Raw genomic sequence first — 10963 nt, 5'->3', positions numbered from 1 at the left:
GTCAGTTTTCATTCCAGTCCCAAAGAAAGGCAATGCCAAAGAATGCTCAAACTACCGCACAACTGCACTCATCTCACATGCTAGTAAAGTAATGCTCAAAATTCTCCAAGCCAGTCTTCAGCAATACGTGAACCGTGAACTTCCTAATGTTCAAGCTGGTTTTTGAAAAGGCAGAGGAACCAGAGATCAAATTGCCAACATCTGCTGGATCATGGAAAAAGCAAGAGAGTTCCAGAAAAACATCTATTTCTGCTTTATTGACTATGCCAAAGCTTTTGACTGTGTGGATCACAATAAACTGTGGAAGATTCTGAGAGAGATGGGACTACTAGACCACGTGACCTGTCTCTTGAGAAATCTGTATGCAGCTCAGGAAGCAACAGTTAGAACTGGACATGGAACAACAGACTGGTTCCAAATAGGAAAAGGAGTACATCAAGGCTGTATATTGTCACCTTGCTTATTTAACTTATATGCAGAGTACATCATGAGAAATGCTGGACTGGAAGAAACACAAGCTGGAATCAAGATTGCCGGGAGAAATAGCAATAAACTCAGATATGCAGATGACACCACCCTTATGGCAGAAAGTGAAGAGGAACTAAAAAGCCTCTTGGTGAACGTGAAAGAGGAGAGTGAAAAAGTTGGCTTAAAGCTCAACATTCAGAAAATGAAGATCATGGCATCTGGTCCCATCACTTCATGGCAAATAGATGGGGAAACAGTGGAAACAGTGTCAGACTTTATTTTTTTGGGCTCCAAAATCACTGCAGATGGTGACTGCAGCCATGAAATTGAAAGACGCTTACTCCTTGGAAGAAAAGTTATGACCAACCTAAATAGCACATTCAAAAGCAGAGACATTACTTTGCCGACTAAGGTCCGTCTAGTCAAGGCTATGGTTTTTCCAGTAGTCATGTATGGATGTGAGAGTTGGACTGTGAAGAAGGCTGAGCGCTGAAGAATTGATGCTTTTGAACTGTGGTGTTGGAGAAGACTCTTGAGAGTCCCTTGGACTGCAAGGAGATCCAACCAGTCCATTCTGAAGGAGATCAGCCCTGGGTGTTCTTTGGAAGGAGTGATGCTAAAGCTGAAACTCCAGTACTTTGGCCACCTCATGAGAAGAGTTGACTCACTGGAAAATACTTTGATGCTGGGAGGAATTCGGGGCATGAGGAGAAGGGGACGACTGAGGATGAGATGGCTGGATGGCATCACTGACTCGATGGATGTGAATCTGAGTGAACTCCAGGAATTGGTGATGGACAGGGAGGCCTGGCGTGCTGTGATTCATGGGGTTGCAAAGAGTCGGACATGACTGAGTGACTGAACTGAACTGAACATACTTTGAACCATTCACAAAACTTAACTGAAACTCTCTGAGAAAAATAAGGGAAGTAGTGCTGCAAATCCAGTTCTAGGAGCAGCACGGCAAAAAGAAACAAATTGGAACTTGTTCAGGAGCTTGGAGTCAAGGCCCTGGCCCAGCACCTCTTTTCCTGAGCCAAACACAACTTCCCTTCATCAGGATAGCATAATAACTATCCTAGGACGGCAGGCGGTCAAGTCTAGCTATCCCAGGACTGCAGAGGGTCAAGTCTATTTTGAAAATTGCTGTGTGATATATAAATGCTAGTTCCGCCTATTGTTGTCACTTTAATCTGTGCCACACCAAGGTTGGCCTGTTTCTGTCGTTCCTCTTTGTGATTCAGTTAACATAATGCAAAATACCATGAATTAAAATCAGTCTGTAAGAATAGGCAAGGAAAACAGAACTGAATATGTGTAAATGGTTAAACTAAATAGCACTATTTGCTAGTGAGTCTTGAGGGTTGAAATATGTGTGTGTGTGTGTGTATACATATATATATTAATTTTACATATATATATAGTTCTGAGACCAGGACTGACTTACTGGCTTACCAAATGTTCCCAGTCTGCAAGAGCCATGAGTCATTGGTTTCAAAACATATTCCATCATACAGCCCTTATTTTTAACTGCCAATAAGCAAGCAGATTGAGCATTGGTTGATTTTTGCCAATACACTGCAGCACTTAGTGTTCATTTGAATAGAATAAAGCATCCATGTGGACTCAGCTGGTCTGCTGGCTTCTGGCCTTGATCAAAATTTTCTGTTAAAGCAGAGGGCTTTGCCTATAAGAGACAAAGTAACCTTCCCCAGGAAGGCTAAAGGTGAGAATATTCCTAATGATATCCTGCAGCCAACTTTACTTATATCAGATTTTCCCCTTCATCTTGTAAACGTAATTCCAGAAATGGTAAATATAGAAGTCATTAAAAATTCCATTTTCAAAGGGAGATTTTTATTTGATTCTGCCTCTGCTATCAGCAAAAATCATTCTCCTTTTCTAAGGTTATTCATAGCCCACATCTTAAAGGAAATTTATTAAGTTCAGGCCTCAAGACACAATAATTCAAAATCTTTTCTGACTCATCACATAATTCTTAGTGCTTAGCTACTGACATTAGAATTTTCTTTTTGATGAACATATAGCTACTAGATGGAAAGTCCAGACAAGCCAAGTCCAAATGCAAGGCTTGAGAACAAGGATAAGTTTATGTTAGTGTCTTAAAGAGGCTGGGAGGGACCCAGATTTAGCATGAGCCTGGCCAAAGTGTCTATTCACACATATCATCAAATCCTCTGACAGGAAGAAAAACCTCAAGAGTTACGTCATCCTGACAGAGCCAGACTCTATCTTCAGCTTTACTGTCTTGGCTGAAAGCTGGAGTTGAGAAGGCAAAGATGAAGACAGAGCTGCTGAGTGAGCAGGGAAATAAATGCGTTCATGGTTCATGAGGTCTTCAGGTCATCCTCATCCTTTCCCTGTATGAGCTGACTTGCCTTCACAGAATCAGGGACTTGGTGGGAATACTGGCTATCATTCACATCATTTAGTAGGAAAGCTTGGAAAGTTCTCATTTTACAAACCAAGATGCAGACAAGTCAAGCAATCTGTTCAAAATCACACAACTAATTAATTTCAAAGCTACCACATAAGCCTCATTCTCCTAATTTAGTCATTTATACAATAGATATTTCTCCATGCCTCAGAAGACTCTTGAGGGTCCCTTGCACAGCAAGGAGAAAAATCAGTCAATCCTAAAGGAAATCAACCCTGAATATTCATTGGAAGGATTGATGCTGAAGCTGAAGCTCCAATACTTTGGCCACCTAATGCAAAGAGTCAATTCATTGGAATAGACCCTGATTCTAGGAAAGATTGAGGGCATGAGGAGAAGGGGATGGCAGGGGATGGGATGGTTGGATGGCATCACTTAGTTTTTTAAGGCATCATTTAGTTTTTAAAGGAATCTCCATATGGTTCTTCATAGTGGCTGTATCAATTTACATTCCCTGCAACAGTATAGGTGGGTTCCCTTTTCTCCATATCCTCTTCAGCATTTATTGTTTGTAGATTTTTTTGATGATGATCATTCTGACTAGTGTGAGGTAATACCTCATTGCAGTTTCGATTTGCATTTCTCTAATAATTAGTAATATTGAACATTTGTATATCTGTATATCTTCCTCAGGAAATGTCTATTTAGATCTTCAGCCTAGTTTTAGATTCAGTTGTGTTTTTTTTTAATAGAGCTACATGAGTTATTTATATACTTTGGAGATTAATGCCTTGTCAATTGCTTCATTTTACAAATATTTCTCCCATTCTGAGAACTGTCTTCTCATTTTGTTTATGCTTTCCTTTGCTGTGCAAAAGCTTTTAATTTTAATTTGGTCCCATTTGTTTATTTTTGCTTTTATTTTCATCACTCTGGAGGTGGATCAAAAAGATCTTGCTGTGATTTATATCAGAGAGTGTCCTGCCTATGTTTTCCTCAAAGATTTTTATAGTATTTGGACCTATGATGAGGTCTTTAATCCATTTTGAGTTTATCTTTGTGTATGGTGTTTGAAAGTATTCTAATTTCAATCATTTACATGTAGCTATCCAGTTTTCCAGAACCACTTATTGAAGAGACTGTCTTTTCTCCATTGTATTTTCTTGCATCCTTTGTCATAGATTAGGTGCAAATAGGTACATGGGTTTATCTCTGGACCTCCTCTCTTGTTCCATTAATCTATGTTTCTGTTTTTGTGCTAGTTGTTGCTGTTGTTCAGTCACTAAGTTGTGTCTGATTCTTTGCGACCCTATGGACTGCAGCACACCAGGCTTCCCTGTCCTTCACTATCTCCCAGAGGTTCTTCATACTTAGGTCCACTGAGTGGGTGATGCTATCCAACCATCTCATCCTCTGTTGGCTCCTTCTCCTTTGTGCCCTCTTTGTGCCAGTACCACACTGTACTGTAGCTTTGTGGTCTACTCTGAAGTCAGTGAGCCTGACTGCTCCAGCTCCGTTTTTCTTTCTGAAGATTGCTTTGGCTTTCAGGGTCCTTTGTGCTTCCATACAAACTGTAAAAGTAAAATTCTGTGGAAAATGCTATTGGTAATTTGATGGGCACTGCCTTGCAGCAGTAGATTGCCTTGGATAGTATAGTCATTTTGACAATATTGATTCTTCCAAAGAACATAGTATATCTCTCCATCTGTTTGTACCATCTTCGATTCCTTTCATCAAGGTCTAACAGATTTCTGAGTACAGGTCACTTGCCCTCTTAGGTAGATTCATTCCTAGATATTTTATTCTTTTTAATGCAATGATAAATAAGATTTTTTCTTTATTTTCTCTTTCTGATCTTTCATTGTTAGTGTATAAAAACGAAACAGGATTCTGGGTGTTTATTTTGTATACTGCAACTTTACCAAATTAATTGATGAGCTCTAGTAGTTTTCTAGTTGCATCTTTAGGGTTTTCTAGGTATAGTATCATGTCATACGCAGACAGTAAAAGTTTTACTTCTTTTCCAATTCGGATTTATTTCTTTTTCTTCTCTGACTGCCGTGGCTAGGACTTTCAAAACTATCTTGAATAAAAATGTCTAGAGTAGACATCTTTCTTACTCATTTTAGGGGTAATGCTCTGAGCTTTTCACCATTGAGCATGATGTATACTTTGGTCACCTGATGCGAAGAATTGACTTACTGGAAAAGCCCCTGATGCTGGGAAAGATTGAAGGCAGGAGGAGAAGGGGATGACAGAAGATGAGATGGTTGGATGGCATCACTGACTCAATGGACATGAGTTTGAGTAAGCTCCAGGGGTTTCTGATGAACAGGGAAGCCTGGTGTGCTGCAGTCCATGGGGTCACAAAGAGTCGGACATGACTGAGCGACTGAACTGAACTGAACTGAATACTTTGATGAGGATTTTTGCATCTATGCTCATCAATGACATTGGCCTGTAATTTTCTTTTTTTGTGATATCTTTGTCTAGTTTTGGTATCAAGGTGATGATGGCCTTGTAGAATGAGCTTAGAAGTGTTCATTCCTCTGCAATTTTTGAAAGAGTTTGAGAAAGGTTGGTGCTAACTCTTCTCTTAATGTTGTATAGAATTTGCCTGTGAAGCAATCTGGTCCTGGACTTTCATTTGTTTGAAGTTTTTTAATCATAGTTTCAATTTCATACTTGAGATTGATCTGTTTATATATTCTATTTTTTCCTGGTTCAGGGTTGTAAGGTTGTACCTCTGTAAGAATCCGTCCATTTCCTCTATGTTGTCCAATTTATTGACATACAGTTGCTTGTAGTACTCCCATGATCCTTTGTATTTCAGTGCTGTCATTTGTAATTTCTCCTTTTTCATTTTTAATTTAATTGATTTGAGTCCTCTCTCTTTCTTGATGAGTCTGGCTACAGGTTTATAAATTTTGCTTATCTTCTCAAAGAACCATCCTTTAATTTTATTGATCTTTGCTTTTATTTTCTTCATCTCTATGTATTTCTACTCTGATCTTTATGATTTTTTTGTTTCTACTAACTTTGGGTCTTGTTTGTTCTTTTTTCTCGTCTCTTTAGGTGTAAGGTGCTAAGTAAGGTTGTATAGTTGAGATTTTTCTTGTTTCCTGAAGTAAGATTGTATTGCTATAAACTTCCCTCTTAGAACTGCTTTCACTGTGTCCCATTGGTTTTGGATCATTGTATTTTCATTGCCATGTGTCTCTAGGTATTATTTTATTTCCTCTTTGATTTCTTCAGTGATCCATTTTTTTTTTTAGTAAAATGTTTGCCCTCCATGTTTTTGTGTATTTTACAGTTTTTTTTTCCTGTAATTGATTTCTAATCTCATACCATTGTGGTCAGAAATGATGGTTGATATTATTTCAGCTTTCTTAAATTTACCAAGACTTGATTGTGACCCAAGATGTGATCTATCCTGGAGAATGTTTCCTGTGCACTTGAGAAGAAAGTGTATTCTGCTGCTTTTGGATGGAATGTCCCATGAATATCAGTTAAGTCCATCTGTTCTAATGTTTCACTTAAGACTTGTGTTTCCTTATTAATTTCCTATCTGGGTGATCCGTCCATTGGTGTCAGTGGGGAATTAAAGTCCACTATTACTGTGTTACTGTTGATTTCCCCCTTTTTTGACTGTTAGTATTTGCCTGGTATATTGAGGTGCTCCTATGTTGGGTGCATATATAATTGTCATATCTTCTTCTTGGATTGATCCATTGATCATTATATAGTATCCTTCTTTGTCTCTTGTAACAGTCTTTATTTTAAACTCTCACTTACATGGGAGTCTGTCTTGTCTTTTCAGGTGTCCAAGGTTCCCTGCTTATATTCAGCAGGTGCTCTGTGAGAACTATTCCATTTGTATTCTTGATACATCTGTGGGGAAAGATGAACTCCATGTCCTCCTAACTCCTCTGCCATCTTGCCAGACCTCTCAATGATTTATTCTCAATAGCTACAGCAGTGCCTAGCACATTATAGGTGTCAGTAAATATGTTGATTACTCAAATAATATATATAAACACACCTAGTATGTGTTGGATATATAGTAAGCATTCAATAAAATGGTAGCTATTATTGCTTAGTTTTTACTAGAGTGTTAAAGCTTTCTATCAATAGGACATAATCCTTGAGGGCATGTAAAACCTCCTCATTATCTTCTACAGATCATTCTACATAGTTGCTAAGATGTAGCAAAAGCCCCCTTGTTCATGTTTGGATCACTGTTATATGGTCACAGTGGGTTCAATACATGATCTTTTCCCTAAAGTCTAAGGTCTAAGGTCTCAGTTTCTAAGCAAAACCTCTTGTATAAAATTAGCAGCAGTTCCATAACACAAATTTTTTAGCAACAAAAAGGAACTGACAACTTACTTTTGCTTGCTACTTGTCTTAGTACTTCAGGCTCTTATTGATTGTACATAAAAATGTGCCTCAAAATGCCTCCAATTTAGGATGAAGCACAGAAATTCATTTCATCTTCTTCAGTTTCCTCCCTCTCCCCCCCAAAAAATGCATCGATATGACTAGCAACTATTTTTTCAACATTACAGTCATATTTTCAATCTTTTTGCCTACTTCCTTTATCCACACATTAAATTTTTTTCCTTTAGTTTAACTATTGCAGCCTCTCATTTCCTCCTATAGAGTAAGTACAATTATTATTATTATATTATTATTTATCATCATCAAACTATTACAGACAAAGAAACCAAAGCATAGAGAAATTAGGCAAACTGCCTAAGGTCAATATTAAGTAAGAGGCACAACTGAATATGAATCACAGCAGTTTGACTCCAACATCCAAACCCTTTTTTAAAACATTGCAACCCTAGAGAGGATGTCAGTTTAACTCTTTGGAAGTTCATATATCAAAGAAACTGTTTTTCGTGACACTCTATCAGCACATGTACTAGTTTGCTAGGGTGGCCACAACAAATTACCACAAACTAGGTTGCTTAAGACAAAGAAACTTCTGTCACAGGTCTGGAAAGTAGAAGTCTGATATCAAGGTGATGCTCTGAAGCCTCTAGAAGAGGATCCTTTTGCTTTTTCTAGTTTTTAGGAGCCTCAGGTATTCCTTGGTTTGTGGTTGCATAGCTCCAGTCTCTGTATCTGAGACCAAACTCTTTATCAGTTCTTTCTATAAAACCTCTCTGAGCCTAAGTTAAATACATCAAGTTCTTTTCAGCTCCAAAATTCTATTATTCTAAACAAAACAGACAAATTAACCCTTCAAATATTTACTAATTGTCCATAATTATATAATCATAATTTTTCTAATAATAATTTAGCATAAAAGAGTCTCTCTCACTTATATGACAATTGTTAACATTATTTTAACGCAATTAAGTGAAGAGATGGGAATACTAGACCACTTAACCTGCCTCTTGAGAAACCTATACGCAGGTCAGGAAGCAGCAGTTAGAACTGGACATGGAACAACAGACTGCTTTCAAATAGGAAAAGGAGTACGTCAAGGCTGTATATTGTCACCCTGCTTATTTAACTTACATGCAGAGTACATCATGAGAAACACTGGGCTGGAAGAAGCACAAGCTGGAATCAAGATTGCCGGGAGAAATATCAATAACCTCAGATATGCAGATGATACCACCCTTATGGCAGAAAGTTAAGAGGAACTCAAAAGCCTCTTGATGAAAGTGAAAGAGGAGAGTGAAAAAGTTGGCTTAAAGCTCAACATTCAGAAAACGAAGATCATGGCATCCGGTCCCATCACTTCATGGGAAATAGATGGGGAAACGGTGGCTGACTTTATTTTGAGGGGCTCCAAAATCACTGCAGATGGTGATTGCAGCCAGGAAATTAAAAGATGCTTACTCCTTGGAAGGAAAGTTATGACTAACCTAGACAGCATATTAAAAAGCAGAGACATTACTTTGCCAACAAAGGTCCATCTAGTCAAGGCTATGGTTTTTCCAGCAGTCATGTATAGATGTGAGAGTTGGACTGTGAAGAAGGCTGAGCGCCAAAGAATTGATGTTTTTGAACTGCAGTTTTGGAGAAGACTCTTGAGAGTCCCTTAGACTGCAAGGAGATCCAACCAGTCCATCCTAAAGCAGATCAGTCCTGGGTGTTCATTGAAAGGAGTGATGCTGAGGCTGAAACTCCAATACTTTGGCCACCTGACGCGAAGAGCTGACTCATTTGAAAAGACCCTGATGCTGGGAAAGATTGAGGGCAGGAGGAGAAGGGGACAACAGAGGATGAGATGGTTGGATGGCATCACTAACTCAATGGACATGGGTTTAGGTGGACTCCAGCAGCTGGTGATGGACAGGGAGGCCTGTCGTGCTGCTGTTCATGGGGTCACAGAGGGTTGGACATGACTGAGTGACTGAACTGAACTGAACTGAACTGAAGTACTTCTGAGATCTAATGGGCACTTCTTTCTTATGCAGAGTAGGTAGATGTTCCAAGTCAGAAGTATAGCAGAGCAACACTGTGCTAACTTCAACTTAGCTGGCTAAGGTTTGAGACTGTTGAAGTTGGTTAGTCACTAAGTCATGTCCAAATCTTAGCTGTGCTCTTGTTCTAAGCACCTAAGCAAGTCTGACAGCTGGGTCTCCCAAGCCTTCTAATTGTAAATGTCTGTATAGCATCCTAAACAATGGGGATACCAGTTATATTTGAAACTTCAAAGGCTTCTTCCTGCCCTTGGGACAGTGTCCAAAACCCTAAACCTGCCTACAGAAGAGTTTTTCAAACTATCTGTGGTGACAGACTAATTTTTTTTCCAGTTTCACTGAAGTGATGGACAAATTTTTATTTCTAAGCCATCATGAATCAACAGATTAAAGATTCAAAATTTTATATTTGTAAACTATAATAAAATGAACTTCTATTAAAAAAATTTTTAAGGCATAGAAACTCAACAGACCTAAAATTACATTTCAATAGTTCTAATCAGAACAGATATAAAAGAGAAAAATTATAGAAACTATGTACATTGTTTATAGAAAGCTTGCACATAGGAGATTAAAATGAAGAATTGTTGATTATGTGTATAACTTTAGTTATTCACAATCATAAAGAACAAAGAGTTATAAAGAAAATAGAAATCCCCTGTATTAAATTGCTTTACACACACTTTGAATGAACACTGCATATAGCAACAGTTGAATCTGTTTTCTGCTTGTTAACTTCTCTGGGTTGGATTAATGACACTGCTGCTCTCAGGGGACAGCATACATCTATGTCTTATTTTATTAACACTCATCATAGAGAAATCAGTCCTACATGATATACTGGCAGGAATGGAAGACAATGAGTCACGGTAAGCTCAGGATATTTGTTTTTCATTTTTATCTAAAGTGAAGCAAATAATGTATATTTTCAAAATTCATCTTTAATTCTTTATCAGTAAATAGTTACAATAATTTGTCATGTAAAGTCATGGCTAAACCTACATCATTTTTCAAAAATGGAAAGGAAAGTTGTATCCACTACTATTATTGCATAGATCTTCTTTTGATATAAAGTAAAATCCCAAAACTTCTATCAAATTTGTAAGATATTCACAGATGTCAAGGGGGCTTCTCTGGTAGCTCAGCTGGTAAAGAATCCACCTGCAATGCAGAGGACCCCTGTTAAATTTCTGGGTTGGGAAGATCCACTGTAGAAGGGATACGCTACCCACTCCAGTATTCTGGCCTGGAGAATTCCATGGACAGAGGAGCCTGGTGGGCAACAGTCCATGGGGTCACAAAGAGTTGCATACAACTCAGTGACTTTCATTTTCACAAATGTCAAAATTACAAGATCAGTTACGTCATCGATATTTTTGTTAAATTGTGGGATAACTGAGAAGAAACTGTTCTTCTAAGCTTCAAACTCTTAATTGTACCCTTTAGTGTTATCTATTAATGAAATATAGTTTGCATTACTTCCTTACCTGAATGTATTCAGATTATTTAAAATATCAAAGACATCAGATATATATACAAATCTATGCTGTCCAATTCACAACTTTAAAATTTTGAAATAAAATTGATTTCTTATCTTGCAAAAAGATTAAGAGCTTCTTTTGTGACTTAAACATTCTCAATTGAACTTTTTCCC

Source organism: Ovis canadensis, chromosome 3 (assembly GCF_042477335.2).
Source record: "Ovis canadensis isolate MfBH-ARS-UI-01 breed Bighorn chromosome 3, ARS-UI_OviCan_v2, whole genome shotgun sequence".
In the NCBI taxonomy this organism is placed as follows: Eukaryota; Metazoa; Chordata; class Mammalia; order Artiodactyla; family Bovidae; genus Ovis; species Ovis canadensis.
This window is presented reverse-complemented; position numbering follows the sequence as displayed.